This window comes from Cricetulus griseus, chromosome X, assembly GCF_003668045.3.
Source record: "Cricetulus griseus strain 17A/GY chromosome X, alternate assembly CriGri-PICRH-1.0, whole genome shotgun sequence".
NCBI classification, from domain to species: domain Eukaryota; kingdom Metazoa; phylum Chordata; class Mammalia; order Rodentia; family Cricetidae; genus Cricetulus; species Cricetulus griseus.
Genome location: NC_048604.1, coordinates 119426311 through 119444014, shown reverse-complemented (window position 1 = coordinate 119444014; position 17704 = coordinate 119426311).

The window sequence follows — 17704 nt, the reverse complement described above, 5'->3', positions numbered from 1 at the left end:
TGTGTGTGTGTGTGTGTGCCCACCCTGTGGCCATCCCAACTTCCTTAAAGGAACTGAATTCAAATTGCTCATGGTAAACACAGATAGTTTTGTTGTGTCTTTCTTCTTTTTTGCCTCATTTATCTACTCTGCCAGTGTGTGTTGTGTTTACCTTTCAAATAAACCACATGGCCTTCTGCCATTGCTTCAGGGCTTGGTTCTGAAGGAGGGAGGCCAAGTCTAAAACCTAAGATACATTTTGTTGTTGAGACAGGATCTCACAATATAACTCAGGCTGATTTCAAACTTGAGATCCGTTCTACCTCACCCTCTCGAGTGCTGGGATCACAACTGTGCACAACCATGCCTCACTAATCTAATCTGAATTCCGGTGCTTCTCTGGTGAATTGTCCTGTAATTGATCCTTGTGCCCATGGCGATTTCACAATCTTGAAAAAATTATAATTAACAAGGAATAGTACTCTGCTATGATTTTCTTCTAAAATATGTCTGAAATTCAGAGAATTCATGGTAAGCAGTGGATTCTTAGCTTTAAATGATTAAAGAAAACTTGGCAAACAGTCAATGATATTTATTCTCTCATAGCTTAAACATAATCTTTGCCTGAAGTGTAAAGGTTATTGTTCTCATTTGAATGTTGTGCTTTCTCCCTTTCACATCCGAGGTGTGACAGATACATGTGCCCTTTGTTCTCTGAGACTTTTTAATATGCAATAATTATCACACAGAGACTACAGTTGTATATCTTTACAACCATCTCTCCTCTCACCTGATCGCTGTATTTAAATGGCCCAGTGGTCTCTTTTCTTTTGTGTTATTCCACCCAAGGAATGTGAGCACAAATATTTAGGCTCCATTGGATTCCCTAAACCTAAGTCCATCCAATGACGAAACTGAAAAGCTTTCTTTGTCCCCAGTAGATTGATTAAGCATGGAATTCCATAAAGCCACCACAGTCCTGTGAACTGTGAGGCTAGGATATATTGAGTTAATTTGTTTCAACAAAATTTTGTAGGTTCCCTTATATGTGATGATTTTCAGGTCTAGTTCATTGACACTTCATGTAGCAAAATAATTTCATTCAAAAGAAAGCACGCAAACTGCAACTTTTGCAGATTTATTTTTCATAATTTATATCATGAATACTAATAATTTCCATCCCCTATTCCCCTCCCTCATCCCTCTCCTGCTGGAACCCTTCTCAACCAGCCCCCCCCACCTTCATCTTTTCCTTTTGTGTGTGGCCACTGAGTTGAGTTACAGTTTCTTGCCAGAGGATGGGTGGGAGGTTATTTATTTAGGCAAGAGCAACGTCTCAGTGTCTACACCCCTAAGAAAGTGACCTTGCCCTGGAGTGTAATATTAGTTTAAGATGTGTTACATTTATTTATGCTGTGTAACATTTAGTGATGCAAAGATATGCTGCATTCTTTTATTTTGCATTTGTTTAACTCTGTAAAGCTGTGTTACTTTGCTTGCCTAAAATGGCTGATTGGTTTAATAAAGAGTTGAACGGTCAATGACTAGGCAGAAGAGAGAAATAGTCATGGCTGGCAGGCAGAGAATAAATAGGAGGAGAATTTTAGAAAAAGGAGGAGTGAGAAAAGGAGAAGGAGAGGAGGATGCCAGGGCCCAGCCACCCACCCTCACAAGTAAGCTATGAAGTAAGAAGGAAAGAAAGACATAGAATAAAGGTAAAAAGCCTAGAGGCAAAACGTAGCTAAAGAGAAATGGGATAATTTAAGTTAGAAAAGCTGTGTAGAAACAGGTCAAGCTAAGGCTGGGCATTCATAAGTAAGAATAAGTACCTGTGTACTTATTTTGGAACTGTGTGGTGGGTCCCCAAGGAGAAAAATCCAACTACATCCCCCAACAACTGTTCACTGCCCAAAGTCTCTCATGGGTTTCACTCCCCCGTGGATGATGAAATGTTGGTAGGACCCAATTTTGTGCAGTTTTTGTTCATATAACCATGACTCCCAGGAATTCATGAATGTAACAGCTAGCTCCTATCTAGAAGACATAGTTTTGCTGTCTATTTCTCCACCCACTGGCTCTTACATTCATGTGTGACGTTCCCTGAATCTTGGATAGTGTTATATACCTATCCAGAATAGGCCCAAGCACCCCACCCTCACTTATTCCTGACATTTAAGCAAGTTATGGGTTTCTGCATTAGCTGCTGCTGGCCTGCTTCAGTAAGAAGCTTCTCTGATGACAGATGAGCACAGCCTTAATCTATGGTATAAACACAAACATTTAGAAAGACAGTTTGACAATGCGACCATTTAGCAAAGCAATGAGTAGGTTTCCACTTAGGTTCTATGACCTCCTTGGCCATAGGCTCTTGACAAGATTTACTGTTATATTTTATGACTTAAATTTCTACCCTCTGCAGGTGTTGAGGCAGAGGAAGGGCACGCGCGTGTGCACACACACACACACACACACACACACACACACACACACACACACACACACACACAGAGATGTTTCTCAAAAGGGACCAGATAGCTAAAGTACACCATGGAGCCATATCCCCAGGAAAGCATTAACTTATTTGTACTCCTGACCTGGTCATGAATGGTAAAGTAAGCCTTGGAGGCTGGGAATCATTTAAGGCCAATGTCACTCTGAAGTGGTAAGAGTGGGGGGACTTGGGCAAGGTACCATGAACAGATGCTACCCTTTCTTATGCAGTATCATTTTTTCTAAAGTCAGGACTAAACGGTATTCATAATTGTTTGTGGTGGTGGTTTGTTTGGTTTTGGGTATTTTGGTTTTGTTTACATTTTGTCTATGGATTTTTGAGACAGTCTCACTATTTATCTGCTTAGACTGGCCACAGAATCATCATGAAGCTCGGGATGCCCTTAGATTCATGAAGTTCTTCCCTCTGTCCCCTATGCTGAGATTGCAGGGTGTAGTGACACCACACCTCATTGAATTTACAATCTTCAATGGTGTGACTACTGGCTTCTAATCCACAGTCTTCCAAACAGTGTTGCCACATGCAGTACCTAAAATATTGGGTGAATAAATAAACAAATGGTTTTCCACCCAGTGTTATTGTTATAACTTAAAGGAAGCAAAACTCATTATACAATCTTGAAATTCTTTCCAAGTGTGCTCTCAAAATAGCATCCTCCCAAAATAGCATCTAAAAAGCCACGCAGTATGACCAAAGGTGTAAGGAAATTGCAATTTGCACCATTAGTGGGTGTACAAATAAGAAAGCTTTCTAGAGACCTATTTGTCAATATTTACCAAAGACTTACATGTACACACTTCTAGACCCAGTAACAGGAGAGAGATCTGGAAGACTATAGTAAAACCTGTTTATGGCAGTTTTAGCACCATTATCATAGACAGAAATGGGGTTTGTTTTTAAGTGCTTAGACTTTACTTTTAGAGCCGTTTTTGGAGATTTGTATTTATTTACGTGTATCTGTGCCACATGTACTTGTGAAGCGTGAGTACTCTTAACAACTGAGCCATTCCTCCACTCCCAGAGTTTCAGTTTATAGGAAAATTGAGCAGCAAGTACTGAGAGTTCCTTTCCCCTCCCATCCACTCTACCAATGTCTAGCGTTACAATGGTACACTTGTTAATAGAATGGTACATGTGTTACTACACATTGTTATTTACTAATGTTGTTAGTTTTTCACTACTTGGTATCATACACGCTATGGATTTTTCCAGATACATGACATCATGTGACCACCATTATTGTATAATACAGAAATATTTTCCTGGCTGAAACATCCCTTAGGTTCCTCAGACGCATCCTAATCCTTCTTCCCTTCAAGTTTGAAAGGACTGTCTTTTTAGTTGCTATAGTTTAGACTGAAACATTGTTTAGAATAAACACCTCTGAAACACTTGAAAATTATATGTTTACTTTTATTAAAATTTCCATCATTTTAAAGATACTTATCATTTTGCAAACTAATCAATTTGCTTTTATGTGTAGGTATCCACTTGCCGAAATTTTCCTCTTCTCACCTTCCCACATTTGAGCAGATACCCCCATCCCATCTATAGCTGGAATGAGCCAGATATCATCTGAATGCCCCTATCCCTTGAGTTCTGACATCTTTTGAGCTGCAAAATCTATTGCATTTATATTGACTTATTGTCTATGAATTGGAATTCAAAGCTTCTGAACTGACCATAATGCTTGATTATTGGAAAGGTATTTTTTTCCTGGTGTCTTTAGGAGATTGTTAGTAGAGCTGTTGTTTGGCACTCGTCTTGTCTTCTTTTGATTTTTTCTTGCAATTTTCTTTCCAACCCTAATTGCAGTGGGAACTGATTTCACAGTATCACATCACTCAAGGCCTCTTGACATTGCTAGCAACTTGTTATTTCTTCTCTTCATTGCTTCCTTCAATTCCCCCCAACCTGATTTCTATTCTAAAGCATCCTGTTAGAAAACAAACAAACAAGAATGTATCATAAGGAAAACTCATAACTAAGAATTCATGCTGCATTCTTCATATTAAAAGGCACTTTGGGGATTGCCTTCATTTCTACCAACAATAAGCATTTTCCCAGGGCTTAACAAAGGCTCTACTTTAACTGTGTATAAAGAGACTGGCAAAGTCTAACACTATATTAAAATGCTGATATTATCATGTTAGATTATACAGATAACACATAAAGATTATATTGGCTGAATAACTTGCTTAAAGATATTTCAGCATCACTTTATTACATTTTTCTTTATTGGTTGTCTAACAACATTAAAAAGCATCACAATGATTTTCATCATACAACTGTGACAGGGAAAGGGGAAAAAAAGAGAACAATGCTATGTGTTTTTATTCCATAATACACTGTTCACTTCAACCAGCATTTATTGAGCGTGCACTATGGCCTGAGAAGGTTCTAGGGGTCGTGAATACAAAGGCAAATGAAACCAGGAACTCAGAACCTGTGCTGTAGGCTAGATTTTCCAAACACACACCTTGAAATGGGATTGAGAATCAGTATGTATAAGATGAGTGTGAAGGGGGGTGATACTGGATCAAAAGAGAAGCTGCTGACTGTTATCTGAGTCTTCCGGGAGCCCTGGGACAAGAACTGTCCATCTGAATTGTCATAAATCTGCTGACTGAAGCTGGACATCCCTAGCTTGACCAGCCATAGAGCGTAGGATTCTAGGAAGGAGTCTGAGATAGAGAGGGAACTCTCTATGTCATGTGACCTAGTACAAAGGTCTCTCTCTAACAGAAGCAGCCTTTGGAGGGTCTGACCACCCTTCCTGCTGCTGGTGAATCTGAGCAGTGCATGTTGATTTCTACCATAGTCTAGTGGGAAGAATACAATTTTATCACAATGGGAGGGAAACTATAATAAATACATGTTCAGGTTACTACAGAAATAAAGGGCAGAGACTGGGCCAGAGAAGGGACAAAAAAAGACTATTGTACTAATGTATTATTGTATAGTTGGATGAATATAGAAAACAATAAGGTACTGTTTATTTTCTAAAACTAGGAAAAGGGAATTGTGCATAATCATCATGTATAAGTGCATTATGGGGGATTTCACATGTGTGAATGCCAGAGAACAGCTTCTCTCCTACCATCTTTACATTGATTCTAGGAGTTGAATTCAAGTTACCAGGCTTACATGGAAAGTACTTTTACTGCTGAGCCATCTCAGTGACCCAAAAAAAGGGATTTTGAGTATTTTCACCGTAACAAATGATAAATGTTTCTGGAGATGAATGTGTTTAACCTAGTGTGAACACTATGCAATTTATGCACATATTGAAACATCATCTGGTAACCCATAAATGTGAACAATTTTTTGTTTTCTGTATCTGTTAAAAAATCAATTCAGTAAAATATAAAACTAGATTTCAAAAGATTTCTAGGGACAGGTTATCTGTCACTCAAATAGGAGGTAGGGCTACAGATGCTGAACAATGAAGAAAAATTTGGATTTTCAGGGCATCCTTTAGCTTGAGGATCTCCAGTAACTCACTTTATTTGGTATCTCTGTGGATTGAGACTTTGAATAACTTAATTATTTTCTTTCATAGCAGGACAAATAAGCTCTTTGAAACAATTTAAACACGATGCCAAGAAGAAATTTTAGCCAAGACCAAGATTTTAAGCACTAACTTGAGGGGCAAATATTTTTGTTTTGTTTTGTTTTGTTTTCTGTCAGTCTATTAAAGTATTCCAATCTGTGGAGGTGAGGGATTCTGAGGCAGCACCCAGGCTGGTTAGTCATTGAAGGCTTAGCCACTGTTTATTGGTTGTGTGGTGTGAAACATGTAGCTCTAGGGAAAGTGCCAAAGAACTGACTAAATCTTCATATTTTTAAAGTAATTTTGCTATCAGATAGACACAGTCCAACTCATAATCATTGCCCAAAATATAAATGAAAGAATAAGGTCGGGCGTTGGTGGCACACACCTTTAATCCCAGCACTCAGGAGGCAGAGGCAGGCGGATCTCAGTGAGTTCGAGGCCAGCCCGGTCTCCAGAGAGAGTGCCAAGATAGGCTCCAAAGCTACACAGAGAAACCCTGTTTCGAAAAACCAAAAAAGAAAAAAGAAAAAAAGAAAAAAACATCAAAATATGACTAAGGTGTTACTCGACACCTGTTGCCACTCACCACTGAAGTGTTCAAAATCAGCTTCAATGCTCACATTGTTTGCTTAATGTCAAGCGAAGTCCATTGTATTTACATATGGCAATGATTTCAACCAGGGCTTATTTAATGGGTGGAAGACCAATCCAGTCAAATAAAACTCTGTGATTAGAAGGGGTTTACACTTCCTTTAATGTTTGCTTTACTTTTGCAGTGCTGGAATTTGGAACAATGCTTGAATGGGAGACCCATGTTTTCATTTTATATAGGGCCCACCAATCATGTAGCCAATTCTGATCGCCAAAGAAGAAAATGTTTACATTGTAATGTCAATTCTTGTTTGAGGTCTATGATACATCTAGTGGTAAGATTATATTGGAATCTTAAAACTATAAACATGTTACTTTTTTATCTTGTAGTTAATTAGAAAACTACACATTCATTGTGAAATATTTGGTAAATATATGAAATTTAATAAAAGCATCTTGCTGGGCGTTGGTGGCGCATGCCTTTAATCCCAGCACTCAGGAGGCAGAGACAGGCGGATCTCTGTGAATTCAAGGCCAGCCTGGTCTTCCGAGAGAGTGCCAGGATAGGCTCCAAAGCTGCACAGAGAAACCTGGTCTAGAAAAAAACAAACAACAAAAATAATAATAAAAAATAAAAGCATCTAGAGACTTGGTTCATGTTACCTATTAATGAAAAGACATTACTATTTTTGATTGCATCTTATAATATCTTTTAAAGAGACATTCTTTAAATTTTTACATTTTATCTTTATTTGTGTATGTGGAAGTGCCACAGTGCCACAGTGTGTGTGTGTGTGTGTGTGTGTGTGTGTGTGTGTGTGGGTGGGTGGGTGTGTGTGTGTGTGTGTGTGTGTGTGTGTGTGTGTGTGGGTGTGTGTGTAGGTCAGAGGGCAACCTAAATAATCAAAGATTCTTTTTCTATCTCACTTTATTTCTTCCACCTACGAAGTCCGCTTTTCTGTGTAACCTTCCATGTTCACAGGTTCTCAGACATGCTGTAGTGGAGTGAGTACTATTCTGCCTACTACAGTTTCCATTCCTGACACTATTCCTAGCATTCCTCATCCTCCCCAAACTAATCCCTTTTGTTCCTATTGCCTAAGTATCCTGCTACTCTCCAGCCACATATCAAAATAGCCCTTCATTTAAATGACAATTAAACAAATAGTGCTCCAGTCTGAACTGTAAGGAAGAGAAATCACTGCTAAGGGGTTCGTTCCCTTTGAAGTTTCCTCTCTATATTTATCCTGGGTAGGAAGCCCCATGGAATTAAGTTGATCTCTGTGTTTTTCCTGACTGCTTGGATCTGTGTGGAGAACATACATCTCATGTTCAAGTTCTTACTACCTTAGCCATTTCTCACTTTAAAAAAAAAAAAACAGTATTTTCAGCATCCTCATTTTTTTTTGTATTTTTTTCTGCATTCCCTTAGTTTTGGAGTCTGGTAGGAGAAGCATCTTTGTAGTAACATGTGAGGTAAAAGATACAGGGCTGGAGATGACCAGACCTTCTTTCTGTCAGATATCTTGTCACAGCAATGTAAAGGTAACTAAAATACAACAAATGGGGGGCTGGAGAGATGGCTCAGAGGTTACAAGCACTGACTGCTCTTTCAAAGGTGCTGAGTTCAATTCCTAGCAACCACATGGTGGCTCACAACCATCCGTAATGAAAACACTGTATATATAAAAAGAAAATCTTTTTAAAAAATACAACAAATATTATCATTCTCAGCTAAGAGCTCATGGCATCTATTTCATTGGTCATGAAAATTAAAACTCTGGATTGGGTGATGGGAACAGGGGGTTGGGTTGGGACTGGGAGGAGAGGAAGGAGGGGAAACTGCAGGCAGGATGGAAAATAGGTAAAAACTAAATTTATTTTTAAAAAGTAAAATTCTGGAAGTAACATTTTTATGCCTGTAAATAATGTTGTTTTTTCATCATCAACCATCTTCCTAAGCTTTCTTCCAACTCAGTCTCTAACCTGTTCACTCCATTTCATATCCCACCACCGGGAACGGCACCAACAGGAAACAATACAACACCTTCAAGCTAGAAGAATTGGGAGAGGAATTACTTACACCGGGGTTACATTCAGAGAAATCATACCAAGTAGAAACTGTAGAAAGCCTTCGGAGTGAGCCGTCAACAACCCTGAAGTGAGCCGTCAAGAAGCAGTTACTAAAAGTTATAGAGTCATGGAGGGCTAGAGGTTAGAATGTTTACCTAGCATAAGAGAGGCAGAGTTTCATCCCCAGCATACACACACGCACGCACGCACGCACGCACGCACGCACGCACGCACGCACACACGCAAACACGAGAGGGAACAAATTTGACACTTTTCATATCAGGGGCTTGAAGTCAGAGAAGAAGGAATGGTGTTCTGTGGTTAACACAGTTTGACTTCTCAGGACATAGAGTAGGGAGAGAAGGCATAGTGAAAACAAGGAAGGCGAATGGCATGTTCCACACCACTGCATGCAACCGGTTATTCCTCATCTTTCTGCCACACTGAAGCCCAAACACTTTTGTCCTTCATTCTTGCTCCCCTACATTGCAGCTCATGTTCTCAATATGCAGGTTTGATTGTGGTAGATTAATACTTAAAGTCCCAAAAGATAAAAATTTCTACCATGGGCCCAATATCATTTAAGGGTTTTTTCCATCACTACCTTTGTTCCTGCCTACTTTCAGTTTCTTTCTTTTTTAATGAAAATGTTTTTATACAATATATTTTGATCATAGTATTTCCTTTCTCCTAACTCCTCCTAGATTCTCCACACTTTCCTACCCACCCAACTTCATGTTCTCCCTCTCTCCCCCCTCCTCTCCTCTCCTTCTCTCTCCCGCCCCCACCAAAAATAATGAAAGTCAAAACAACAAAAAAAGTACGACAAAAGATATCAAAAAGCACAAATAAACATGGAGTACATTTTTATAGGCCAACTAATTCTGGGCATGGGGCCTGCCCTCAGGTGTGGTTGATATACTCAGTGCCACTCCATAGAAGAATTTTTTTACTTTGCAAGCAGGTGTCAATTGCAGAGTGTGTCTTGGTTATGAGCAGGAGCTCATATCCACTTCCCCTTCTCGTTGCTGGGAGCCGGTTTGGCTTGGACCTGTGTAGGCCCTGTGCAGGCTGCCACAGTCTCTGAGTTCACATGTGTACCAGTCCTTTTGTGTCTGGAAAGCTCTGTTTCCTTGGAGTTATTCACCACTCTGGCTTTACAATCTTTCTGCTTCTTCTGCATAGATACCTGAGCCTTGATGGAAATTTACACAGCTACCTAAAACTGGACATTTTGCAGAGACTGAGAAACTTTGGAGTATTCCCTAAAAAGACTGTCCTTACCAAAACCCAGGTCTTTCTATTCCCATCACTAGTCATAGCCCGCCAAAATCCATAATACAAGTGCTAAAATCACAAAAGACCCAAATTCCAAGGTTATTATTCCAAATACTGAAAATATTGAATGCCAAACTCTTGAAACAAAGACTATAGGAGAGAAATAGAAAACTAATTTGCTGGAAAGGCCTGGACGTATAACGTACCAATGATGAGAAATTTAGATTGACCATGTATCATTTTTCTGCACTGGCATTCATTACAGGTGAGGAAATTCTAGGGACTCTTAATAAATCAGATCTACACTTACCTAAAAGAAAGCCAGAGAAGTTACTGGCTAATTCTAAAATAATTACATGCACCATAGGACAAGAAGATATATAAGGAACTATGTTGCTGTTTAAGCACCTGTATTATTACAGTTTTTAAGTTGCATTTAGTGTGTGTGTGTGTGTGACATAATTTTCATGGTGAACAGGTGGAGGCCAGAGAACAAATTTCAGGAGTTGGTTCTCACCTTCTATTACTTGTACCTAAAAACCAAATTCAGGTAGTCTGGCTAGCATCAAACCTGCTGAGCCATCTTGCTGACCTCATCGCTATTGTTTTTGCCAAATCTGTGGTCTATGTATGAGTGAGTGTGGAATGGATTTCCATGTGCCCAAAACAACATAGAAACATTGCACAGATGATGAGAAAATTCCATTCGACATGCTCACTTGTATATGGAATCCTAAAAGGACTTTAACAGGGGCAGTGCCCAGCAGGAAATGAATGTGACTGTGTAATATTGTCTGAGAAGCTGTGCCCTAAAGGAAAGGAGCAACTATTTATGATAATGCAAGACTTCAGAATCTATTAGCTGATGACCTTGTATGGAGTCTCACCATATAATTGCTCACAATCTATTCCTGTAGTACGCTTCTTCCATATGTCAAAATTATGTCAAAACAACTAATTTGGATATTTCTATTTCTATTTTTCTTTTTAGTTTTTTCCTGCTAGTTTAAACTGTCAATATCATCATCATCATCATCATCATCATCATCATCATCATCACCATCATAATCACTATTATTACTATTAGCATCAACTTATGATCCTCCTTCCTCCACCTCCAGAGTGCTGGGATTACAGGTGTGTGCCACCATGCCTGGCATCTTTATTGTTTACAGTTTCCTTGATATGCTGTTCATTTATATATCACTTGCAGTTCTGGAGGTACAAGCTATACAGAGTTCTAATTAATTTTGTGCATTTGTTACAAATTTAACTCCACAAAGCACATATCACAACATTGTCCTTGTGTGTAAGCACTGGGAGTGTATATTCAAATGTTGAAATTTTTCAATAATGAGGAGATACTCTGTTTGTGAACATGGATTGGCAGCAGACCCAATTCTTGGCTGGGCATAGTGAAACACATCTTTAATACCAGCAAAGGCAGGTGGAAACCTGTGTGTTCAAGGTCAACCCAGCCTCCAACAATTTCCAAGCCAGCCAGGGATACACAGCAAGACCTGTCTCAAACAACAAAAGATAAAATTACTTAAGCTAACCATTCTTGGGTTCTATTCATGAATAGTGAATGAATCGTTCTTTTGTTTTTAATCAATTTTGTCAATAGTCTTGGTTTAAAAACTAAGGATGTGTAAAACTCTCTTGTGGAAACCCACTGCTTTGTAACCTAATTTTAAAATATAATTTTTCATAAAGGAGTATGAGCACAGCTACCCTGCATTGTAAACAATACTTCCCCCAAAAGACTTGGGTTATTAAATGAAAATCTCAGTGCTAGGCATGAGACAACTCCCTACAGATTGGACCCAAAACAACACAGGCTATTGCCATTGTTCTTGGTTATCTACCATAACTAAATGGTGAGATCTTATTGCTAAAGACACAACACACTTGGTTGCTAGACATAGAGAAATCAAGCTGGAACTAAGATCAAACTTCTTCCCCGCAGGCTGGCTTTCACAATTCTAGAAGGTGGGAGCCTTGGAGGATAAAAGTCATCAACGGTATTACCTAGTGGTGAACCCTGGGTGCTACAAGACTGACCTGCCAGGCAAGATATTCCCACTGGTGCAATAGTAACATGAAGGCTCAGTTTGGGTTTGAGGACTGCCTCTCTGAAGGTTGTGATTCATGCCTGGTACTGTAAACCTAGTCAAAAGTCCATGGCTTGGGAAGTCACAGGTCTTGGCAGAGGTAGGGGTAGGGAATCAACTACTATTGTTCTCTTAAACGGACACGTTATCAAACTGCCTTCTAAATATTTATGGTTATAGCTATAGATTACTGCTGCTCTGAACATTGGCCAGAGAAGCTTCTTTCTGCAGTGGATAGCAGTTAGTGCAATGACTCATAATTGGTCCAAGATCTGAGAATAAGTGGCTGTTGAGTGCTTAGATCAATGAGACATCTATATTGTGGTGGTAAGAATGAGAATGGATCCCATAGGCTCATATGTTTGATGCTTGACCCCCAGTTGGTGAACTGTTTGGGAAGAATTGAGAGGATGGCCTTGGAGGAGGTGTGGCACTGGGGGTTTGACTTTGAGGTTTCAAAAGTCCATGACAGGACAATTTCTCTCTCTCTCTCTCTTTCTCTCTCTCTCTCCTCCCTCCCCCCTCTCTCTGCAACTTGCAGATAAGATGTGAGCTTTCAGCTACTTATCTAGCACCAGGCCTGCCTGCCTGTCTGTCTACCTGGTGCCATACTCTGTACCATAGTGCTTATGAACTAACCCTCTGAAACTCTAAGCAAGCCCCCAATTAAATGCTTTCTTTTATCAGTTACCTTGGTCATAGTGCCTTGTCACAGTAACAGAACAGTAACTAAGAAATATATAAACCCATCCAAACTCAGGGAACATTGCAGAGGAAGGGGCAGAAAGAGTGAAAGAGCCAGAGGCGGCAGGAATGCCGAGAGATACTGTCTGTCAGACATTATAGCCATTGCATTCATGAATCCACTTCAGTTATTGTTGCCTACCCAAAACTTGCACAAGATAAAACCAACAAGATCAGTCAATATTCTAGCAGGCCGTACTAACTGGACTCAGTATTTTACATATAAGGAGGATATATGAAGGTGGGAAGGGGATGTGTTGGGTAATATAGTAGGTGGATCAAGATATACTGTGTGCATGAATAAAACTGTCAAAGAATAAAGATTTTTTAATAAAGAGAAAAGAAGAAATGAAAGAAGGGATATCTCACTGGTATTACAGAAGTAAAAGGGATTATTAAAAAGATGTTAAACAACACTGTTAACAAATTAACAAATTAGATAACCTAAATGAAGCCTAAAAAGACTCACTCAGGGAAGAAATCTGAATAGGCCTATAACACATAAAAAGACTGAAATTGTAAAAAAGAAACATCTGAGATTAGCCCATACTGGATAGGCATGTCATCTCAGCACTCAGGAGGCAAGAAGACAGTGTGTTTGAAATCAGCCTGGCTGCTAGAAAATCTCAAGAAACTTGTGCTGCAAAGTCACACACACACACACACACACACACACAAGGGGTTATCTCTCACAGTATTTTGATAACAGCAGTTACACACCTGAGTGTACTCAATTACTAACCACAGTGATATGCATTTACACACTTACTTCTTGGTCTATTTATGCTTGCATACGGTTTGTCTACTCATGGCTCTTACACCTGTGCAATCTTCTTATGCCTTGTACTTTCTGTTAATTTAGTTACCTTAATTGAGCTCTTCACAAAGCAATGAGCCTCTTTCTGTTTAGTTTGAGAGCCTCCATTCGTGAGTAGTCTATATGGTCTTTCATGTGATAAATCTACTCAAAAAATATCCCCTGTTTCCTTAAAATATTCATTACAAAACATCTTGGACGCCAGCACTCTTTTTAATGTTTATTATATTGCTTTCACCTGCAACACCTGAGTGTTTATGCCTACAAAAATATGTATGGTTTTGTTTCTGATTTTAATGTGCAAAGCAACCTATAAAGTGTTCTGTCATGTTTTCCTATGCTTCTCAAATTGATGTTCTTTTAAAATGTAAATAAATGTGTTCAATGAAGTTTTAAATTATTTCCTCCAGAATATTTTGGGGATTTTAAATACTAGGAACTTTAGATGTTTGTGGATTTCAAAATTAGGCATTGTAGCATTTAGGATTTGTCTTTTAATATCATGGCCTTGTATAGGTATTCTTCCTTTTATGTGTGTGCTTCCCAACATCTAATCCAACCTTTGGCCTAGCCCATGCCTCCTCTAGGGAAGCCTTACCTAACTTCCCACTAGCACATTCCTAGTCTAGGTTAAGTCCACATTTTCCTCAGGATGGGATGGTGTCATTCTAAGAATATCTTAGTTTGGAATTCTGTGACCACTAGGTATGCTCCTTTGATGAACTCAGTTCCCCCTACCTAGGTACCAAAATGATGAAAATTTAATTTTAACAAATTACTTAAAGGTTGAATTTACTCCTTTGAATTCAAACAGGAGCTAAAGTGGATGTGGAAAAGAAAATTAACTTTAAAGCCCACTTCCATAGGCATCAGCTAGAGAAAGCAATCTTTTCCTTGCAAAACTGTCCTCGGTCTCTTTGTTTCTGAGAACAGTGTTATTTTCCATCATTCTCTTGCAAGCACTTCTCCAGCATAGACACAGTGCCAAATCTCCCAAAGGAGAATTTCCTACAAGTTCCTTGTAGGGGACAGTGGAACTGTCTCCATGTTCTAGACATAAAAGATGACTTAAGTGGGTGCCACTCCGCATGTGCTCTTCAACTTTTTGTCCTGACTCTTGGGTCAGAAAGGACAGGAATTCATGACTCAGGACATTTCAGCTTCTAGACTAGCTGCACTGTTTATTCCTCTCACTCTAAAATCTGATCTCAGCCAGCTGTGCTGATGTACACCTGTAACTCCAGCGTGTGGTAGGCTAAGGTGGGTTGATCACGGGCTAACCTGGGCCATATGATGAGACCTTGTCTTAAAAAACATGTCTGGAGCTGAACAGATGGCTCAGTGGTTAAGAGCACTAACCACTTTTCCAGAGGACCCAAGTTCAGTTCCCAGCACCCACATCAGATGGCTTATAAGTGCTTGTAATTTCAGTATTTCAGTTCCAAAGGTTCTGAGATGCTCTTCTGGCACCCTCACACATGACATTCACACACACACACACACACACACACACACACACACACACACACACGGTCTTAAACTGTCTGATATCAAATCAGGAATTCAGTGACAGCCTGAACTACTTGAGACACTGTCTCAAAACACAAAAGCAAATAAGAGACCATGATATTGAGTGATACTGTTATTTGTGTGTAGATGTGATTTTGGTGGGTTCTGAAGTTTTATCTCAAAGGGTTGCTAAGGAACTTAGGTGAGATCCTGATATGTATTAAACAGAAGTACAGCTGATGAGGTGAAGCCTAAGTCTCAGAGGAGATTAAGATGTTTTTACTGTAGACAAAATTTAGAGTCTTATTTATGAGACTCAAAGAAAATTTCAGATTTAAATGTAAGAAAGAAGTAATGCCATATGTAATCTCATGTATTTTCAGGCCTTAAGTATATTTCTTTTTTTAATTAATCTATTTATTTTGCATCCCAGTCACAGCCTCCCCATCCCCGAAGCCTCTCCCCCATCCTACCCTCCCAGTTCCTCCCCCTATTCCCACCCCCAATCCTCTCCTCTCCAGTCTCCGTCCAGGAAAGAGCAGGTCTCCCATGAGTATTAATAAAACATGGCATATCGAGTTGCAGTAAGACTAAGCACCTCCTCATGTGTTAAGGCTGAGCAAGGTGACCTAGCATGAAGAATAGGGTCCCAAAAGCCTATAAAAGAGTCAGAGACAGCCTCTGTTCCCACTGTTAGAGTCCCACAAGAGGACCAAGCTACACAACTATAACATATATGCAGAGTGCTTGGGTCAGTCCCATGCAGGCTTCCTGGTTGTTGGCTCAGTGTCTGTGAGACCCATGAGCCCAGGTTAGCTGATTGTGTGAGCCTTCCTGTGTGTCCTTGACCCCTCTGACTCCTACACTCCTTTCTCCTCATCCTCTGCAGGATTCCAGAACTCTGCCTAATGTCTGTCTGTGGGTCTCTGCATCTGCCTCCATCAGTTGCTGGTTGAAGCCTCTCTGACAACAATTGGGCCAGGCACCAATCTGGTCACAGGAGGCTGTTGCTAGGAGTCTAAGCTGGGGTCCTCCTTGGAGACTCTCCTATGCCAGGTTTCTGCCTGACCCTGAAATGCCTTCCCCCAGTAGCCCCCACTCAGCACTCTCCCCCTCTGCTCCCACCCAAGCCTGATCGTTCATGTTATCATCCCCACCTGCCCTCAGTCCACTCACAAAATCTCGTCTATTTCCCCTTCCCAGGGAGATCTGTACATACCAGCAATCCTAGCACTTGGGAGGATGAGGTAGGGGATTGTGAATTGAAGGCCTCTCTGGGCTACATAGTGGGACTCTGTTAAAATAGGGAAACGTGAGGCTGCAGAGGTGACTTAGTAGTTAAAAGCACTGGCTGCTCATTCAGAGACTCCTAGCTCTATTTCCAGCATCCAGGTGACAGCCAACAACTGTCTGTAACTCCAGTTCCCGGAGATCCAATACCTTCTTGGGCTTCTGTGGACACCAGACATGCACATGGTGCACAGAGAGGCATGTAGACAAAACAAACATGTACATAAAAAAAAAAAAAAAACAGGAAAGGCACTTATAAGGAATACATCTTAGAAGATGAGGGAATAGTTTGGTCTTTTCTTCTTTTGAGACAGGGTTTCTCTGTGTAGTCCTGGCTGTTCTGGAATTCACTTTGTAGACCAGGCTGGCCTCCAATTTACAGAGATTCTCCTGTCTCTGCCTCCCAAGCGCTGGGTTTAAAGGCGTGTACCACCATGCCTGGCTTAGTCTTTAGTATTATTTAAAAGCATTACATCAAGTTGGGCATTGGTGGTGGTACATGTCTTTAATCCCAGCACTTGGGAAGCAAAGGCAGGCAGATCTCTGAATTCAAGGCCAGCCTGGTCTATAGGAATGATTTACACGACAGTCAGGGATACAGAGAGAAGCCCTGTCTCAAAAAAGAAAGAAAAGAAAAAGCATCACATCAGATAAAGAAGTTGCATTATCAAAATTTTTGCCTACGCTGGTTGGTGGCGCACGCCTTTAATCCCAGCACTCCGCAGGCACAGGCAGGCGGATCTCTGTGAGTTCGAGGCCAGCCTGGTCTCCAGAGCGAGTGCCAGGATAGGCTCCAAAGCTACTCAGAGAAACCCTGTCTCGAAAAACCAAAAAAAAAAAAATTTGTTTTACCTACAAATACGTTCACCATGCACATGCAATACCCATAGAGGACAGAAGAGAACAGATCACCCAAAACTGTCATTATAGACAGTTATAAACTGTCATGCTTGTTTTGAGAACTGAACCAGGGTCCTCTGCGGATACAACTGCTCCTAACCACTGAGCTATCTGTTCCAACACCTCTAGCCACTCTTTAATTTCAAGTTCCTGGCCCAAAAGAATTTCTAGAGAATCAGACCTCTGGTAATGAAATCATAGTCTGCTTGTGCAACCCTGAGTGAGTTCTATCTAGTCCTTCAGAGACAAAGCAGGATGGCAGGGCTACATTCCTTCCTTTGACCACAGTTCTATCTATGTTTGGTCCCACTTAAGCCAGTAGTACTTCCAACACATGCCCA